We start from the raw sequence: 20,007 nt of genomic DNA, 5'->3' as shown, positions 1-20,007 counted from the left end.
GTAAAAATTGCCCTAACATCAGCATTTACCTATGGCTCAACCTAACATATTAACAAGAACTATTAAAAACAAATGTCTTGGAGAGACATCAGAAAGAAATCAAATTCATTTTCAAGGATCATCATTCTTCATTGAATAGATTCCTTTTACTCAATTTGGTATCACACTGTACTTGCTCATTCGACCTTCTCAGGTTTTATAGGGTATACAAAACAGTTATCTTAAAGAACTAATCAAGGTTCTATACCACATCTACAAATAGGAACCAAAATAAGGCTTTAGTCATCTTAGCTCTCCTCCTCCCCCTATGCTATCGTTTTATCTGATACCAAGAAACTGCTCTCCTGTGAGAAATAATAGTTTGGGGTTTGGTTTCTCATTCCATTAATAAGAGATTTTATTTGACTTGTGTGTGACTTGTTTTACTTCTAAATCAGTATTTTTTCATGGCTTGATTTTCATCTTAAAAGAGTGGTCCAAAATGCCAGCTATACAGAATGGGTGCTGTTTTAAATCTACATTTCAAAAGTGTAAAAAAAAAATGACAATTGTTGATCGAGGCAAGATGCAAAGATTTTTTATTTTTGTTCCCTAGAGGGGATTGGGAGAGAGAGAAGACTCATGGTTCCATTAGAGTTTTCTGTGCATGGAGAAGTTCTGAGAGTCACTCCTTCAAATCCAAGGAAAAGGAAGTGAAAGGTCATGTTGCTCTCTCTTTTGACCCAGAAGCCCTTCATGACTTGCTCAAAAGGTTGCTTTAAAGCTCTGTTTGGGTGTCTCTGAGGAAGACCATTTTCCCATTGCTGCTGATTTGGAGGATTAAGTAAATTCCTGTTGAAAGGCACTTTGAAGATTAACATCTAATTTGAAATGTTAATACAGCACATTTCTTTTGGAGGAGAATTTGCTGATATAAAAAATACCTACCCTGATAGATTTGTATTTTAATGTGCTTTGGAAGTGTATCTTTTCCAATGTTGAAAGTTAGTTTTGTAAGGTATCTTTCAAAGTACTATGCTGTTTAACTTTCCTTTTTGTTTTGTTTTAGCACATGTTCCCATATTGCTTCATATCAAGAAACAATGAGCTATACTTGATATTTTATACCAAATGATATATTTAGACTTATTCTAGGTTCTTCTAAGGGAGGCCTTTGCCAAATTTTGACTCTTGAGCACTGATTCTGTCAGTGGGATCTTTATTCCAACTCACACAACAATGGAGATCTACTTACTGTTCTCACAGAGAAAGAAGTCCTATAATGGACTTTCTGGAATGTTCCAGTGATCTAGAGTCTACATGATAATAGGCAAGATGTCTGGAGACCTCTCTTCTTTTTGAGAGGATACATGGGTGCAAAGGATCAATTTTCACAGGATGATTTGAGAGCAATAAATTGTCAGTTTGTAATTAAGTTGTTATACCCTCTAGAAATACAGAGGTTCAGAGTTCCTATGTTAGGAATAAAGTTGTAATCAATTATAATGCTGAAAAACTATATCAATTCTATATGAATATATGATAAGTAGATTAAATTTGGTAATATATGGTAACATTAAGCCTTTCTAACAAGACACACAAACACATACATATATTATCTTTGTTTCTGAGAAAAAAACCCCTCAAATAATTAGTAATGACTAAAACAATGGTTCTTAGACTATTTTAGAGAGTAGGATCTTTTAATACTTTCCTGTATCTGATGACAGCTATTCATACTTTCTCCAAAAAAAAAAAAATAGCTGCACACATGGACAGTCACAAAATATTTCTGTGCAGTTTCAAAGGGGTTCATGGATCCTTGAAACCTGTTCATGAAAAACTTGCTAATGGACTTCTATATAACCCATTGATATTTCTGCAAGGAACATTCATTTGTGTTCTTTTATGAAGCTCACTGAAGCCTATAAGACAAATTCTGGAATGGGTTTTCAAACAAAACTATGCCCATGGAAGCTATATCATGTTATTGCTGCCTTGTTACATTGATTGACTTAACTTTCCAGGATGGAGCACTACCTATAGGCTATCTCTCTTCCCTCCCCTTCATTTCTCTTCCTCGTTTTTGTTTCTTCTGTTTACAGTTTCATTCTGAATTACATTTTAGACTAGAGTATTACAAATATTCTCTAGAGAAATTAACAAACTTACAAAACAGTATCGGTAGCACCTAATTTTATTTGTAAAGAAAAAGCTTTTTAAAAAATCATTAACGGTATGTTTTTTATTGTTTACATAAGGAAAACATTCTGGGAATCAACTGCAGGTCTAGGTAGATGCCCAGTGCCCACTACCATTTTCTTTATGCTCATAAAAATCAGTATTAATTCCTTTGAACATCCTCACAGATGTATGCCTTGCTTAGCCAAACCCACCAACCATTCACAAAAATAGTTGTTTAGACCTGGAGTTTTAAAAATATAATCTCTGTTATTTAGGGAAAAGAAGTTTAATTTTGTCTAGATCCCTCAGGGACCTTTTTGTGAGTACTTGTTCTTTTAGTTTTGAGGAAAAGTAGGTTAATTTCTCACTTGATTGCAATAATTTTTCATTTTCTACCATAACCAAAAACTTGCAGTGGTTCTTATAGATATTTCCATTAGAATTTAATTTTTGAGCAATGTAGATTTACTTAAGAATCTTTTGTAGTTTCTTGCCACACTCTAGCTTTTGCAGTTTTAGAACTGGATGCATTATAGCCTACAAAAATGTGAGCATGAGTCATGGATTTAGTAGCTAAATTCTGCAGGATTCCAGGATGACCAAGGGCTCTCAAATTACTGACTGAACCCCAGTAGTGTTTTACAGAAGATAATCTTTTAGACTGACATCACATTTTACTGTGATTGTTATGCAGTTCAACCTGGGCTCCCAATAAGGCAAAAAGTGTCAAAAGTGGCTTAAACAAAGATTGGGTTGGGTATTGTGAGGAAGGGAGGTGGAAGGAATGGAAGGATGACTTAAAATTCCAAAGGTCTTTTTTCTCTCTTTTTCTGCTGACATGATACCATAATTTATGATCAGTTCAGGTACTTTTGAAAGCATGTGGTGTGTTGTAGTGAACTGCTTAGACAACTGAAAATTTTGATCAAACCATATTTACACTTGGGTTTCATGTCAATATCAAGCTAAATTGACACATTGATTTTACATCAACATCACCAGATATGATCTAAAATGCCTATGAGCCTAAGGAATGATTTATTTGCATTTGGAAATGGTTTATATTTACATGGAGTTAGAATGTGACTGATCTTTAGCTAAATCCTAATGACCAAGGCCACAGATCATATGATTAGTGCAGCATAGGTCATTTTTAAAGGAAAGTTTGAGTTTTATGTTTGAGTTTCCTAAAGATCTTGAGCATTTCAAAGCTATGTCTATCCGTGGTGGGTGGACACTTCTGTTTAACAGATAAAGCTGTATAGCAATAACATGAACACAATTAGTTCACTGGCCTTGCCAGCTCTGGAATTAAGTGATTCTTGGTTTAGAAGTTTGTGTAGAGAATTCATATGCTTTGAAATTATGCATGTAATGAGACTTTATTGAAATATTTTATTTTGCACCATTTAAAATTTGCATAGTTAAATTTTGCTTAAAATTAAAAAGTAATGAACATGTCCCCTTCATCCAGTTTCTCACTTGAATGGCCTGGTCTTTGATTCAATGGTTTACACAACCAACAAAATACTGATCACCATTTCCTGTATTTGAACTTCATAATAGGGCCATAAAAACGCAGTAACCACCTAAGATTGTGCATTTTTCAGATAGAACCTTACATAGACTTGGGGGACATTAGCCATTACTGTAGTGATGGGAGGAGTAGCAGTCAAACTATTTGTCTCATTTTAATGGTCATTTATTTCCTCCCTACTTCCAAAGAAATGGCCCAAGTTTGCACAATACTACAGCTTTTCACAAATAGTTCCAGATTTAGATTCTGGATGTCTTAACTTTTAGTGCTTCTCTTCTGTGGTCTGGAAGTTGTGAGATGGATTTATGAAAACTACATAAGGCTGGTAATTAGCTGTGTTTAACTGACAATGTTCAAAACTATTCTTGATCCAGTATGAGTTGCTTCTTACAATTAGGAATATTCCCAGTGCATGAATATTCAGATACAACTGAATATTATTGTACAGAAAGAGAATATTTAATATGCTATCTCATGCAAAAGAAAATGCTATTGAAAATCTTCAAGCTTCTAAGGGATAGAGTGAGCCCAATAAAATATCTAGGGATGACATATGACAAAACATGCATCTTATTTTAACTAGAATATCTCTTCAGCCTTCTCTGAAAGCAGATGTTTTGTTTATTGCCTTCATGGTTTGGAGGTAAGATACAATAGCTACTCATGACAACAGAACCATAAGTGGAATGTGTCTGACTTTACTTGGAAGTGAGAAATAAACCAAAATATCTATTAGCGAATCCTTATGATGTCCTCCACAAGTGAGTGTCAAACCTACTGCAAAGCAATTATGTGTGTTGTTATCACTACACTTGTTTTGCAACTATAATTCTGCACTTAAATTGATGCTTAAGTAAATACTTGGAATTGTAAATTAATGCACACATTATTAAGCAAAGTAAAAACACAACAAGATTCTTCATTTTCAGATACCTGTGGTTCTCTAATGGGGAAGAAATTCCTTGAAAGATGGCTGGTTCTTTCCTTGTGGTTAGGACTTCACAAGGCATTAATTTTCAACTCACTGTAGGACTAGGCAAGGGTGAAAATAATGTGAATTTCTTAAATGTCTTTTCCTGCCAACACCAAACCCTACAGCAACTCCTTTATTGGTATTTAACTTAATGGACCACTTCCATATACAATCTTCCTGTATTTAAAGCTAATACCAATATTTCAGGATAAATAAACATGTATATTTTATCTTGGCATTTAAAATCTCAGCACATTTGACTGGAGATACCATATTTTGCTATGTATAATATGCACTTTTTTTTGCCCAAATTTTTGAGGGGAAAAATAAGGATGCACATTATACATGGGTATAATGATTCCATGTGTAATGTGCACAAAAATGTGGGTGTGCATTATATACAGCAAAATACAGTTTGAGGTTGTCAAGACACTGAAGATAACAGAGTTTGGAATAATGAGACTGCCTCTCTGAGACAGTGGTAACAGATTGGAAATAATGGCACAGCATTTCTTCTGGGGTCTGAGAATATAAAAGCTATTGCATTAATATGGCAAACACCATTTTTTTCTGTTGGTTTTCAATATTGTTGAAGTAATCTATTTTGTGAATTTTCATTGCTGCAGGTATTTTCATAGAAATCCTGTACTTGCCCCTACCAGCTGGCTTTTATTTTGAGCACTATCATCTTGCTTTGCTTTTCTGTCCAGCAATCAGAGGCCAAAGGACAGAACGAGGGGAGCGGATGAGTAGATTGAATGGGAAACCTCATAAGTCAGCCAAGGTCACTGTGGCATGTGGCCTGGAAACACTCATCATCTCTCCCTTATCCACACTCCCTTGTCAGAGAATTGAACAGTCCACGGCACAGAAGGGCTGCCTTACTTGGCTTCTTTCAGTCCTGGTTTGATTCCAGACCTGCAATGGGCTAGATTTACATTTCTGGAATAGGAGTTGAAACCTGGGCCCAAGGTGAGTAACTGGGAGATCGGTGGGCATTTGTATTTGTTGAGTAAATCCTCTATTACTGGTGGCTTTGATGGAACTGGGTGAAGGTGAATAAGCAGGCGAAGAAGCCTGATGCAGGAAGAATAAAAGGAACTAAGGATAAGGTCCCCAGAGGGCACCATGGAGGAGAGAGCCTGTGGTCTGAATGAGAGGGAGGCAAAGTGTATGTGTGAGAGAGAGAGGAAGATGAGATAGAGAGAGAGATTTCCCAAATTGTAGTGACTTTTCAGTCCAAATTTCAGTCACTTGGCTGTAGTTCCTATACAGAGTCCTCTATAGACCAGGGAGATAATTTTTTTTTTTTGTAAACGGGTTAGATACTAAATATTTTAGCCTTTGTAGGACAATGGGTCAAACTGAGAACATCATGCAGATACTTATATAACAAGAGAGAAAACAAAGTTAAACATTTTAAAGAATATATTTCAAAATACAATTAAATATATACTTTTTTTTGTACTACAAGTATATTAATGAGATAAAGGGAATTTATATGGATGCTGAAGTTTAAATTTGAAATAGTTTTCATATGTCACAAAAGATTTTTTGATTTATTTTTAAACATTTAAAAATGAAAAAGAACATCCTTCGCCCATGAGTCATGAAAACAGGGTAAAGACATATTTCTGTCTCCTTATCAAAAATATCCCTTTTTGTATTTTGAGTGAGTCTCTTTTTATTGCTACCAAACATTCACCTCCTTAGCTTCAGCTCTTCTCACTCTATGGAAGCCTCCACCTGTCTTTACCTTTCCTAAAAGTCCTCATGCACGCTTTTCTCAGCATGAAGACCCTGGCATGGAGATAGTCCTCGCGAGCTCTTTGTATACAAGGAAATTTGGGTAGCTGTGTTTTTTTGTTTGTTTGTTTGTTTGTTTTTTGGTAGGGCTTTAAGAGGCAACACTCAAGTCAAAACTGAGCAAAGACTACTAGATGTACAAGTGTCAGGTGGGCCTTCCTTTTGGAACTTAAACTGATGCTCATATGGGAAGCCTGGTTATCGGTCACAGTGAACTGCTCTGCTTCTCTTACTTCAAGGTAGAAGGATGTCACTCATGTTGTATAAAAATGAACTTTACCCTAACAACAGTAGGGGAGGTTTTGATCCTCTCTTTGGAGACCTCTGTGCCCAATGGAAGAGAAAGAAACCACTCCTCTTTGACTATCCTTAGTTCCTAGAAAACAGCACCATCTTCTACATGAAACTAGTCTGGGGTCTTTGCTTTCTCTTACCCTGACGTTGTGGGGTCCAAAACTGGGGTTTTGCCATGGTTTGAGTGGGCTTCCCTGGAAGCACTTTTTCACACAAGGTCAATATTATCTTTATCCTACACTTTGAAAGCTTTGATCTCCGATTGAAGTTTTTCCTTAGATGGCGGGCTGCATGCATGGAATGGGGCTGAATCTGTCCTGTCCTTGTTCTCAGATGCTGATTCTCAGTTCCATAACTACCCCTACTTTCATTTGTCTGCTGGCTTCCTACTGACTCCCACTTACCCTCTCAGCATGAGTGACTAGTATATTTTACCTCTCTGCTACTGTAAACTTTGACAGCATGGCTAGACTTCACAAAATTAATAACCTGTTATTTACAACCATGCAGGTCTTGGTAGGGCAAAAATACAGCTTGATATAAACTGATATACCAAAAATATATTTTGATATTCTATACAGTATCTAACATATGTAATTCATACGGTTGTTCTGATTAATAAAGAACTTATTATTTATAAAGTACTTAGAACAGATCTTGGGACTTAATAAGAACAATATGGTTAAACAAATGTAAACGTAAAGTTTCTTATTTATATTTATTAAGTTTATATAATGTTTCTACTTTAAGTGTATAAGTAATTTTTGAAGATGAAAGTAAAATAAATGCACTTTATGTGTTTAAACCAAAAAGATGCTCTGAAAAATAAACAATTCAAAACATGCTCTAAGTTTAAATAGTCTCTTACATAGACCAACAACATGCTTAGGAAGCCCAATTCCTTTATCTTATATCCAGAAGGCTAACACTTTGCATTCTGGGACAGCTGACTTTTTGCAGCACCCCTCAGATGCTTTCTGCTAGGGGCCTCTCCTCAGTTCTTCAGCTGGCTTAAGTGTTTTGAGTCCTGTGGGTTGGACAAAATATAAATGCCAAATAACAAGATCTATAAACCATAAACTAACTCCAAATATATTATATGCTAATAAAGTAACTTAGCTTTTGACTTAGTCAATGGGAAACAGTTATTCCCATACGGTCAGAGAACTCTGATTAAAATATTTGGCTATTAACGTCCATATATAACCAGGATATCCAAACATTTCACATGAATCATTTCAATAGAAAGCAAACAGCCAGTCCCATGGGCTCTAAGGCAAGTATTACTTTCATAAAAGGAAAGCCAGCATTATTTTCTTTGGGGCCATTGTTTGCAGGCTGAATGTTTTAATGTAATTGATCTAAGTGTACAAGAAAACTCACCCAAACAAAGCTATAGTCTTCTTAGTCTCTGCTCTGTTCAAAACCCACATCAAAAGGCATTCATTGCCTTCTCAAATGTAAGGTAACCAGAGCGGTTCTAATTCATTTTACTTTATAATGCTTTGCCCACACTCCCCCGTAACTGTGCCAGGAGCTAGGCCCACAGCCTGTGCAAGTTCATTTGGCTTCTTGGCAGAAATTAGTAAGTGACAGAGGAGCCAAGGGAATTATGGATTGAAAAAAACATGGAAAGACCTAGTCCATAGTGCAGAGCAGAGCTGGGTAGGAGAGGCAGATGGCAGGAGAGAGGGAAATATTGCTGGTGATATATGTATTAATTTGCCGTTCTAAAATTATAAAAAGAATCTTTTTGCATCAGTTGAGGGAGACTGCAATTACTTTTCTCTGCCCCAAACGTAAAAGGTTCTATACTCTCATTAAGGAATGTTCTGTTTGGTTTACTTTCTGTGAAGAACTGATACTCATCCTTTAATTTTCAGGTTCAAGGACAAGCTTTCCTCAGGTCCCTTCCTTTGATCCCCACTAGGCAGAATTAACCATCATCATTCGCGTATTCTTGTAGCCTTTGCCTTTTGAAAAAGTATGTGTTAATAAGTATGTACCTTACATATCTCTTGAAGTTTCATCTCATTAATTACATGTTTGGGCATCTCTTTTCTTTTTTGTTTTATCTTTGTATTTCTAGCATATCCTACAGTACTCTCTCTATATAGTAGATTATCACCAAAATTTGGGGTAAAGAAGACAGGCGGGACACTGAATTACCATCAAGTATATCCTGATTTCTCATAGGTTAGATGATAATGTAGTTATTTCCACAGGAATTTTTAAATGTGTTTATAGCATAAGCAACTTTACCTCAATCAACTGACTTAAGACCCAGGATACTCAGATGTGATTGAAATTTTTATGAAATCAGAAATTGTGCCAAATACCCAGTATCTATGCTTACTGGTTTTCCCGTGGACTACTGAGGCTGTGTCCTAACTGATTTTTTTCTGCCTTTCCAACAATAATTGCATAACTGCTGGTTATAATCCATAAACACAGCCTTGTCTGTAACAATTAGAGGGTTCCCACTGCTTATGGATAAAAGTCCAAATCCTTTCATGGGACAGACAAGGCTCCCATATTCTGGACCCAAGCTCCATTTGCAGCCTCACCACTCTCCAGAACTCTACATTCACTCTGATTCTGATCTCTTCAGATTATTTTCATGATCCTCCATCTAGGATTATTTAATTTCCCATTAGCCATCCTAATTTTCATGAAGAATTTTTCCTCACACTGTTGAGTTTTCTATGCTCTTTTACTCACTGGGCTCTTTGGTAAATGTGAGGAGAATTACTAGGCTTGCTGACTTAGCCTCACGTTTCTCCCCTTTGGCATCTGCCTATCTGTAGGGAGCCTGAGATTGCCAGGCTCCCCCGGGGGCCCTGTCACTGAAGGTGTGTGTGTGGTGGGCTGGGGGTGAGTGGGGAAGGCGCACCATGAGATGCTGCCCAATTCAGGGGAGTCACTAAGCCCACTGCCAACAGACTTAACACCACATATGCTAACTTGTCCCCCCACTAAACATGATATTTTGAGTTCTATCAAGTACTTATTTTATTTTTCAATAAAACGAAGATGAGGAAGAGTGGTGCTATTTATTGTGGGCCCTCAGATACCCCAATTCAATCTTCTAGGTCCAGTTTAAATGTTACTAAATCCTGAGACCTTTGCTAACTCCCTCAGGAAGTATTAATTATTCATTCTTTTGGAGTCCCATTGCTGTTATTTTTTTAAACATATCTTTGGGCAGTTATGTTATTCTGCCTTATTTTCATGGAAGTTTCATCCACTCAATTATAAACTCCTTGCGACAGAGACTCTCATTCCTCCTAGGTGACATTCTGGTTTGCACAGTGCCTCACACTTAGAAGGTAGTTCAAATAAATGCTTCTGATATAAAATTAAAGTGTACAATGCCCAGGCTCTATCCCTTGGGACTAATACAGCCAAAGGGACAGGGAGCAGTTGGTGATTGTAAAGGGATTGAGTGTCATATCTTAATACAATACTGTGGATGCATGTTACTGATAGCCATTTAAGGGGCCCCAGAGTGTCCTTTCCCAGGTCTTATCTGGGCCTCAGTGGTCAGGGACATGGAGAAGAACATGCTGAGTGACCTGGGTGGGCCATCACATGTCACTTGTCCATCTGGATTGAGTTTGGAAGAGTCCAGATTCTCAGGGACTTGAACAGGCAATTTCATTTCAGCTGTCTTGTACTTTTAAATTGAAGCCTTGCTATTTCTCAGAATTGGACCCAGCTAGAGTCTTGTGTCCTGGCCACTGGGGAGAAAGATGTACACAAAAGTTTACATTCTTCCCCTTGCGGGAAGGATGTCCCTGAAAATGATTACCTCCTCTAGTTGAGATGAATAGGAAATGATACGACTCAGATTGAAACTTAAATTCTGTTTCCTCTGAGGTGATTAATATGTTTTAGCAGCTAAGGTTCTGTAGGTTAGGAGTGACCTTCATTTACCACCAAGGTTATTAAAATAGCCGACTGCCATTATCATATATGAAACAAAGGAAGGGGACTGATTATTTGGGATCTAGTAATGGTATTTAATGCAATTTCTGACCAACAGTTGGGAAAAGTGATACATTTTTATTTGATTATCTGGACATCTTTCCCAAAAGATAATGCAAACCTAATCTGATCAAGTCTTTACTGTGACTAAATCCTTGGTAAGAACTATGGGTGGCAATGTTGTGGGGGACCTTCTTTCCTCTAGCTTCAAGTTTCCATGTGGAGGAAGTTCCATTAGTGTGACACATTTAGCTCCTTGTCCTTCCCTTACTCCTCTCCACATGCAGAATTGAGTAACCTAATTAGTGGTGACTAATGCCTGTATTTCTTGATCAGATAGAACTAATCTACTAAAAGTCTTCAGTAAGGAGGATTTCCTTTCCCACAATGTACTAGGGCCAGTCAGTGATATTAGTAAAAGTGTCTGTTGCAAACCCAAATTTCTCCTCTGCTTGACTATCTGGGTGGGGACAGAGGTAAGCAGGTGAATCCATTTGGCCCTCATTCTATGTCATTTTCTCCAACAACTTCATCATTAATAAAAATGATATTTTAATCTTATCTGCCTGACCCCAGTGTCTAACTCTCAATTTAAAACTTGTCCTATCAAGAATGAAGTACAATTTATTGGTCTTCCTCAAGCTTCAATACCATGAGCTGCAATACTGTCATTTCTGTTTCTGGTTTTATTTTGCAGCAGCATCTAACAAACTTGAGCCTGCTATTCAAGTTGGTGAACAGGAACTTATTTTTTAGGTGCAAATATGGCCTCCTCTGAGGGGCATTTTTTTCTTTGATGTCATAGCTCCTTAAAAGAAAATAACAATTGCAATGTGTGTTTTTTTTTAAAGGTAATTACAAATGGAGTCAAAGCGAGGTTGATTATGAATTTCAGGGCTGCGGTGAATGATTTCATGTAGTGAAGTCCACTGGGCCAATAGAGTGAAGGCAGCTTCTCTCTCCCCTAGGAGCAGTAGCCATTGCTGAGCTTAGCGGGTACTGGGCAATCAGCCAGACAGGTTGCACATGCTTATTCAATCTACTCAGCAACCCTGTGATAGAGATATTATTATCCCCATTTTACCGTTAAATAAATTGTACATCTGAACTGGGTTTCAAAGAGAGACCCGTTAGGCAATGCAGAGTCTGCAGTCTTTGCACTCTGCCGGGTTGTGTCTCACTACAGTGACCATATGATTTATTATACAAACACCAGGATGCTTTTGCAAGTGAAGAGGTCATCATTCATTGTTACTCTGGGATGACAGGGATAAAGTGGAACTGGACAAACCAGTATGTATGGTCACCCTTTTTCATGTTTTAGGGTCTCAAACTCATTTCTGGCAGGTTTAAAAAATAGATGCAGTCCTCATGTTTTTAGAAATGGGCTTGGGTTTGCTCACTGTTCCTTTGTCGCATCTCTTCCCGCTTAAAAATGCCAAGACTCACAGATGCCCCGCCCTGATTCCTGGGATCAGGTTTCCAGCTCTATCTAAACCACAGCTGTTCAAAGTCAGAGTTGTTCCTCTAGATACACAGAGGGATGAAAGCTCCAGGGAGGGATCAGATCATTAAGCAAAGGAAAATAGCAAGAACAATACAGCAGCACCTGTGTAAATCCTGTAGGGGGAAAAACTACCAATTTAAAGCTTTTCATACATTCTAACATATCCAAGATGGTGCTAGTAATAAATCCTTTCGACTTTTCTCTCCTATAAATGAATGCCTCTTTACATTCTATCACATGCCCATTGAAGAGCACGGTGAGGAATCAGGAGACGGTCATGGCCCAGGGACATGCAATGGGTATCTCGGGTCCTCAGTCACTGGGGGGTGCTTAACCTTATTATCCTGCTTTGCCATGTTTGTGTGAACAGCCACGTGGCTTATTCCTACTGCTGCCACCACAAATCATTTGACTGCAATAATAAGTGGTAATACCAACATTCTAGAAAGTGGGCTATCCTAATGTACTGTATAAGAAAGTGGCACTCTAAGTACTGCTCTGAAAATCCCAATTCAAATGTGCAAAGAACTACTTTGTGTATTGGGGTGTGAAGAAATGCCCATTTCAAGTTCTCAGCTCTTCTTATCAGTGCCTGCTCCAGTACAGTGGCCCTCAAGCCCGGCAAGTATCAGAATCACCTGGAAGAGCAGATAAAACACACACTGCTGTGCCCCATTGTTAGAGCTTCTAAGGGATTTGAGAAAGTGTATTTCTGACAAGTTCACAGGTGATGCTATTGCCTCTGGTCCATGGACCACACTTAGGGAACCACTGCCCTGGTGTAAAGCTGCAGGGAGAGCAGACATTCCCCTGGGAAAAGCACTGACATCTAATCTGTGTCCCCTCAAGTAAATTAAGATGAAAGCCCATGGGGTAGGACTGAAACACCTGTGTTATGTTTCTAACAGTTCCTTTTCAAGTCTATACTAGGAGTTAGCAAGCTTTTCCTGTAAAAGATCAGATAGTAAATATTTTCAGACTTGCAGGCCAGATGGTATCTATTGCAAGTGCTCAACTCTTACTGCATCTCTAAAGCAGCCATAGGTGGTACGTGTAAGAATGAGCATTGATATGGCTGTGTTCCAATAAAGCTTTATTTACAAAGACAGATGGCACACTGGATTTGGCCCACAGGCCATAGTGTGACAACCTTTGGGTCTAACTAATGTGATAAAAATGATTCACATAAGGCAACACCTGTTAGTTTGCCAAGCCTGGGGATGCCTGTGGTCAATGAGAAACTAAACAAGTTGGAAACCTGACTATCTATGTAAGCCAAGCATTGACACCTGTTCTAGTTGTGCATGACTGATACAATATGCCCTGACTGGGCCATATGCAGTCTTCTTGCAGTTCAGCCCCTAGAACCAACTATTTAAATAGGACTCTCTTAAGCACTTCATTCTATTTCAATAGGGGTTTTACTGCCCTGCTGGAAATTGCTTATCTATATTTAATACATTCCTTACTTGGTACTATGATTAAAAGCAAATAACATTTTTTTCTGAGTAGCAGACTTATCTGTAGAGTTATTAATTAACTCATATTTTGTTTTCTATTGGTTTTTTCCCCTCTCCTCACTTCAAAAAGTGTCCGCTAGGCTGTCTTTTTTTTGGGCGAGGCTTGCATTGCTGACCTGAAGATAAGCCTCCTCAATAACTTTTGTTAAAAAACTAACCAATTAATGCCCTGAAGGGGAAGAAGAGAAGGCAAGTGTTTTTGAAGGGAAACGGTGGGAGCAGGTGAGACAGGAAGAAAATCACCCAACCCTGGGACAGGGAGAAGGGACTCACAACATCACTAATGGTCAGTTCCCGGGTCTCTTCTTACTTGGCCTGTCAGCAGCATTTGACACAGTTGGCCAATCCTTTCTTTTGAAAATAAGTACATTTTTTAGTGGGCTTCCAGACAGTCCTCTCTCCTGGTTTTCCTCTTACCTCACTAGCTGCTCCCTCTTCATCTCCTTTGCTGGCCACTCCTCATCTCCTTGACCTCTGATAGGACTGTCTCAAGGCTCAGTTTTGGGTCCTCTCCTGTCCTGTCCTCACATACTCCTTCGGTAGTCTCATCCACTCAGACGATTTCATGCACTGCCTACACATGGCCAACTTCCATGTTTACATTCCAGGCCAAGTGTCTCCACTGAACTCATCTCACATAACCATGCCCCTCTCGACATCACCACACATGCCACAGGACATCTCCAATATGCCCAAAGGTAAGCTCCTGATATTGTCTCCTAGCTGCCATCCCCATCCCCACAGTCTCCCCCATCCTAATAAACGGGAAGTCCACTAAAAAAAAACTTGGAGTCATCTTTGATGCATCTTTTCTCTATCATTCCCCACATCTAATTAAATGGCAAATCTTGCCTGCTCTACCTTCAAATGACAGCCAGATTTTGACTCCTTCTCTCCTCTCTAACCCGAGTCTAAGTCACCACCAGCTTTTTCCATGATTATTGCCATTTTCTCTTAACTGGTATCTCTGCTTTCATTCCTGCTTGCCATTCAGGCACTCTCAGCTCACGTAGTGAAATGATTCTGTTGAAACCTACGAGACCATTCATTCCTTTGCTGAAAGCTCTGCAAGCTCCCGTTCAACACAGAGTGACTGTGAATGTGAAAGGTCTTACAATCCTCTCCGGATTTGGTTCTGGTTCCTTCTCTGGTCTCCTTTCCTACTCCTCTCCTCCTTGCTCATTCCACATGGCCACACAGGCCTCCTGAGGTTCTTCAAACATGTTGCCCACGTTCCCTCCTCAGCACCTTCTTACTGCTATTCATTTGTCTAGAAATAGTCTTCCCCAAGATACCACATAGCTTGTTCTCTCACTTCCTCCAGGTCTTTACCCAGATACTCCCTTTTCAGTGAGGCCTTCCCACTGCTCTGTTGAAATGGCAGTGCCTTCCCTTCACTCCCTTTACTCTTTTCTTTAACTCTGTCCCTAGTACTATCACTATCTAATAGACTATGTATCTTATTTATTTGCTGTCTTCTTTCACCCAAATGTAGCTCCCTAAGAGTGGGATTAGCACAGGCATCTTCTCTGGGGGGACTGCTGTGAAGCGTACCTTGGGGTGCTGAACCAAAGGCTGCTGTACCCTGGTCGCTGGTGAGACCAGCTGTGGCAAAAATCCCACTGTCTGTCCTCAGTGTGGGAGCGCCTCTGGCTGGGAGGGGCCAAGCAAGTGGGCAGTTAGTACATCAATGGTAACCTTGGCTGAGGGAAGTTAAGAGGCCCTTTTCCAATTGTCCAGAAATAGTGTAAGTTTGAGAAAGGCAGGGTTAGAGAGAGGGATGAGAGGGGAGGTGTGGGGAGAGAGAGAAGGAGAAAGGGAAGGATGGAGGAGGAAGGGAGGAAGGGAGAGAGGGAGATGGGGAGGGATGGAGAGAGGAGTGAGAGGAAAGAGGGAAAGTGGGAGGTAGGAGGGAAAGAGGGAGGAGGAGCAGGAGGAGGAGGAGGAGGAGGAGGAGGAGGAGGAGGAGGAGGAGAGAGACAAAGAGGCCTAATAAAGATTAAGACTGAATTTGCAAATACTAGATAAAAAGGGGCCTAAAATTGGATTTATTTGAATTAAGGAAAGATTTTACTACACGTAATTCCCTAAATACCTACATTTATGAAGAGTAATTTATACTCACTACAATGATTCTTATTCCTTGAATACTGGAACCAAATAAATCAAAAGAAGAAAACCAGTCCTGCTCCATGCGTGCCAAAAAAGCAGCATCTCAGGGTGGATTTACAAGGGGAAGTATGCTTTCCACTTCTCCGCAGACTCCTGATGCAGGCACACCACATTTAATGGCTGCTTCCTTCAGAATCTCCCCCCAGATTTCATAATAAGTTCTGATGTGCACTCAACTCAGTGTGCACTTTCTGTGTTCTCCCTCTGGATGGGAGAAATGCTGCTAATGAGGAGGGTTCAGCTCAGATTTGTCTGATGACCAGAAAAGCTGAATCTTCAATCCTCATCCTCCTGTTTTCACAAAGGCGCACCTGTTTTTTTCCACCCTGCCTCATTCCGGCAGGGATTGCCCACAGAACCCCATGTGGACCCAGAGAGCTCAGGCTCATTAGCTAACAACAATTGTTGATTTCTCCGCCAGAGATTCAGGACGTCACTGTTTGCCTGCAGGGCTGTGGCATGTGGAACTCCACGCAGCTTTTGAAATCTGGCCTCCTCACAGAACAGGGACAGACTGTTCAGTGAGGGGAAGGGTGCTTGTTTGTTTCAGCTATGGGTGCCAAAAAGGAAAAAAAAAATCAGCTGTTTGCTTCTTTGGTCAATAATAGGGCATAACATCTTCATTATCCTCACTTTTCTCAGGTGCTAATGATCTTTAGCTAAGGGTTCAAGGTTAAAAGATTTTATTCTGTTAAAATATATGACAACTCTATTAGTGACATCTTGGGAGCCCTATTCCTAGTCATTTTGCAAGCCTATGTGAATTATACTTTACTCTTATGTCCATTACTTTCAAAGGCTTGAAATGTTCCAAATACATTTTTGGGCAAAATACTTTTCATCCTGGGAAGGGGCTTTGAAGGGTCTTATGGTTAATTTCCCTGGCCTGATTCACTTCAAGCAAATTAAAATCTCAGTTCATTTTTTAAGAACCCTAAAGAATGAGATTCCTTAACGTCTCTAAATATAGCCAGGTGTAAATTATTGATTATGGCAGGAAAGTTCTCAGTCAGCACAAGTTTTCTCATTAATTTCATGTTTATCTAACTTTTTAAAGTTAGCTGTGCGTTTCTATGAATGGATTGATCCTCATCTAGACTGAAAAACAGACACAGACAACTATCACTTTAAATAACTGGGGAAAAAATCAATAGGTATTTCTTTTTCTGCATAACTGGAAGCAATGTAGCCATGATGGCATTGGCAGCTATAAAAAAATATATTCTTAGACTCTCTAAATTCATACGATGGAAATGATTTAACAGCAAGAGCAGGAACACAGTAAAATTTCCCAGAGTAAATGTTTTCATACATTTGACAGAAGCATGCATGATGGTCCTTGCCTGGACATGTCCCTATTTATTTATCCTCTTTGAGTCTTTCTATGTATTATTGTTTTATTATTAGTCCTTCCTTTATAGCTTTGAATACCTAAGCTTGTCTATTACATTTTTATGTCAAACTGGGCACCAGATGTAAAAATAAGGCCAGAAAGCCAAATATCAGTGTTTTACAGTAAAAGTTTATTGAGCACCTACCTGCATGTGCCAGGCACTGTGCTCAGTTTACAGGAGGACAAAAATGAGTAAGACTCAGCCTCTGCTCACAAGGAGCTCACGATCCGCAGGTGATGGGGCAGTGCCGGTAGGTAGACAGATAACCACTCTATCAGAAAGAGGCAGTGCTATAACAGAGGTTTGCATAGACTGCTGTGGGAGTATGGAGGATGTGGTGAATAAAAGGATCATGAGAGGGAGGGGGAGAGAGGGGGAGAGAGGGGGAGAGAGAGAGACAGAGAGAGAGAGAGAGAGAGAGAGAGACAGAGAGAGAGAGACAGAGAGACACAGAGAGAGGTTTCTGTTAAGATTTCAGAGAAGAAAAGATTTTTGAGTTGAGACTTGGAGTGTAGGTTTTGCCAATAAGTAGAGTAGGGGAGAGGTTGGAATTTCACCAAATGTCATGACAGGTCAAAAGCATGTTTGACAGGTTATGCCATTTAAAGGAGGCTGCAAATAGCTTGAAATGGGTGGAACATCAAGCCCACATGCATTATGGAAGGAGAAGCAGCTAGCAAAACAAGAGATAAAAAGATACGAAAGTCTTTTGGTAGTGAAACAAAGAAGAGATTGGGTCCCAGCAAGAAGGTTTTGTTAACATGAAAGGAACTTATTTGATCCGACCAGCAAAGCAAACTTCACTGACTTTGAGACCAAATGCCAGTCAAAAATTTGCAAACCAAATCTTTCTGATCTGAAAGGCGAGCTCAGCATTCTTCCCTGCATGTTAAAGAATCTAACTAAGATCTTATCAGAGCAGTGGACATTTCTTCTGTTCAGACTCATTTGTTTACAGGAACTGTCCCAGTCCCCGAACAAGGAACTCTCATGTGGAAAAGGCTTTTTCCTCAAAAAGCGAGAGCTAATAGCTTGAACTGGAAAATGAGTCAGATAAACAAGGCAGACAAACCTTAAAAAATAGGTATTACTAAAATTTGTTCTACTCTTCCAACATTTTTGTTTGTCTCCATTTGTTGTCTTGATTGACAAAGTGACTCTTAATCAACAAGCATGACAAACATTTCAGTGACACAGCCAACTGTGTCAAGCCAAGATGAAGAGAGAAAGTAGATGTTTAAACTATGCTGTCTTCTTTACACAACATCTTTAGAGGGAAAATTCTTTAAAAGGCAGAGAAAACTTTGAATAGCTTGTTCAGTTGATAACATCTGAAAAATGACAAGTTGTCATATCCAAAGTTCATTGATCATGAATTTCGTATTTGTATTTTGGATGGTCTTTTACTTGATTGGTTTCTACCAGCAATAGAAAGTCTGAATGTTTGGGTTGAACAGGTTAAAACATCCACAGATGGCCATGATATGTTTCTGATATACATGTAACCTGCCCATAGAAAGTTTAACTTCCTTTTCAAGTCATGTGATTTGAACCCAGGGCTGTCAGTCTATGGGCATATAAATTCACTGCTTTTTACTTTCGGGATTCCCTCGATGAAGTTTTTCTATGGTCTATAACTTACAGGGTTGTTATTTATCTCATGGAACAGTTATGGGTTCAATGATGGAAAATTTCATGTCATGGTTCCCTCAATGCATTTGATGATGGTACAATGATCAAAAAAGATGCCAGTGATGACAATTGAACGTCCCTTTGCCTTCCCAGCCTCCTTCATATATTCTCAGGCATAGGATGACAAAGGGAAGTCCACGAGTCACATGAAGAAAGACTGTAGCCATGGGAACAGGATCAGGAGCTCCTCTCTTTGTCTCCACCCCACCCCCCAGGCCATCGCCCTGTTCTACCTCCCTCTCATGCTGTGTCCGTGAATTCCTCCACCATCTTTCTACTCACCACTATCCTCTGCCCCGAGTTCTTCCAATGACTAATTCCAACTAAACCAACCTTCAAAAACATGTCTGGAATACTTTGTGTTGAAATACAGTGGTGTCTCAGTACTCGTAAATTCATTCCGGAACTCATGATGAGTGCTAAAACCCATGAGTACCGAATAATGAAGCATTTTCCCTTGCAGGGCAGCATAGTGGCTCTTACTAGTTCTAGCTAGTGCAGTGAGTTCCTGAGCAAATGCCAAGTGCTGGAACATTTTTGACTTGTCAAAATGCACAAGTACAGGGTTTGATAAGAGTTCTGAAGCTGATGAATACTGAGGTATGACTGTAGTTATTGAATAAAATAATACTCTCTAAGTCCTCCATTGTAACAGGATTTTAGGGAAGTGTCTTATTGAAAGAAATAACTCTTTTTTATGTAGGGGGAAAAGAGGAAGTGTTTTAGAATCACATCAGCCTAGGAAGATAACAATTCTTACCTTGAATGCTTTTGTGAGTATTAAAACAGGTAATGTGTGTAAAAATGCCAAGTGTGGTGCCTGGAACATACTAGGACCTCAGTAAATGCTCATTTCCCTCTTTCCTATCTTATTTTAGGATGATAAATAATATGGAGTAACTAATCTCTGATATGTTTGGTTGTCTTAGAAGAGAAAGAGATAAACAGCAGTCATTGGGAAG

At 39.2% G+C, this 20,007-nt stretch overlaps 1 protein-coding gene across 4 annotated transcripts in view; it reads right to left on the bottom strand.

Annotated features, from left to right (window-relative positions):
- TRPM3 (transient receptor potential cation channel subfamily M member 3) overlaps positions 1-20,007 on the bottom strand; it is a 493,648-nt gene that overhangs the window by 183,267 nt on the left and 290,374 nt on the right. The gene's annotated exons all lie outside the window — the stretch shown is intronic.

Source organism: Pteronotus mesoamericanus, unplaced genomic scaffold (assembly GCF_021234165.1).
Source record: "Pteronotus mesoamericanus isolate MK-2021 breed Mesoamerican mustached bat unplaced genomic scaffold, CSHL_Meso_final contig_73, whole genome shotgun sequence".
Classification (NCBI taxonomy): Eukaryota; Metazoa; Chordata; class Mammalia; order Chiroptera; family Mormoopidae; genus Pteronotus; species Pteronotus mesoamericanus.
The sequence above is the reverse complement of the archived record's forward strand: the minus strand, read 5'-3'. Positions and strand labels throughout refer to the sequence as shown.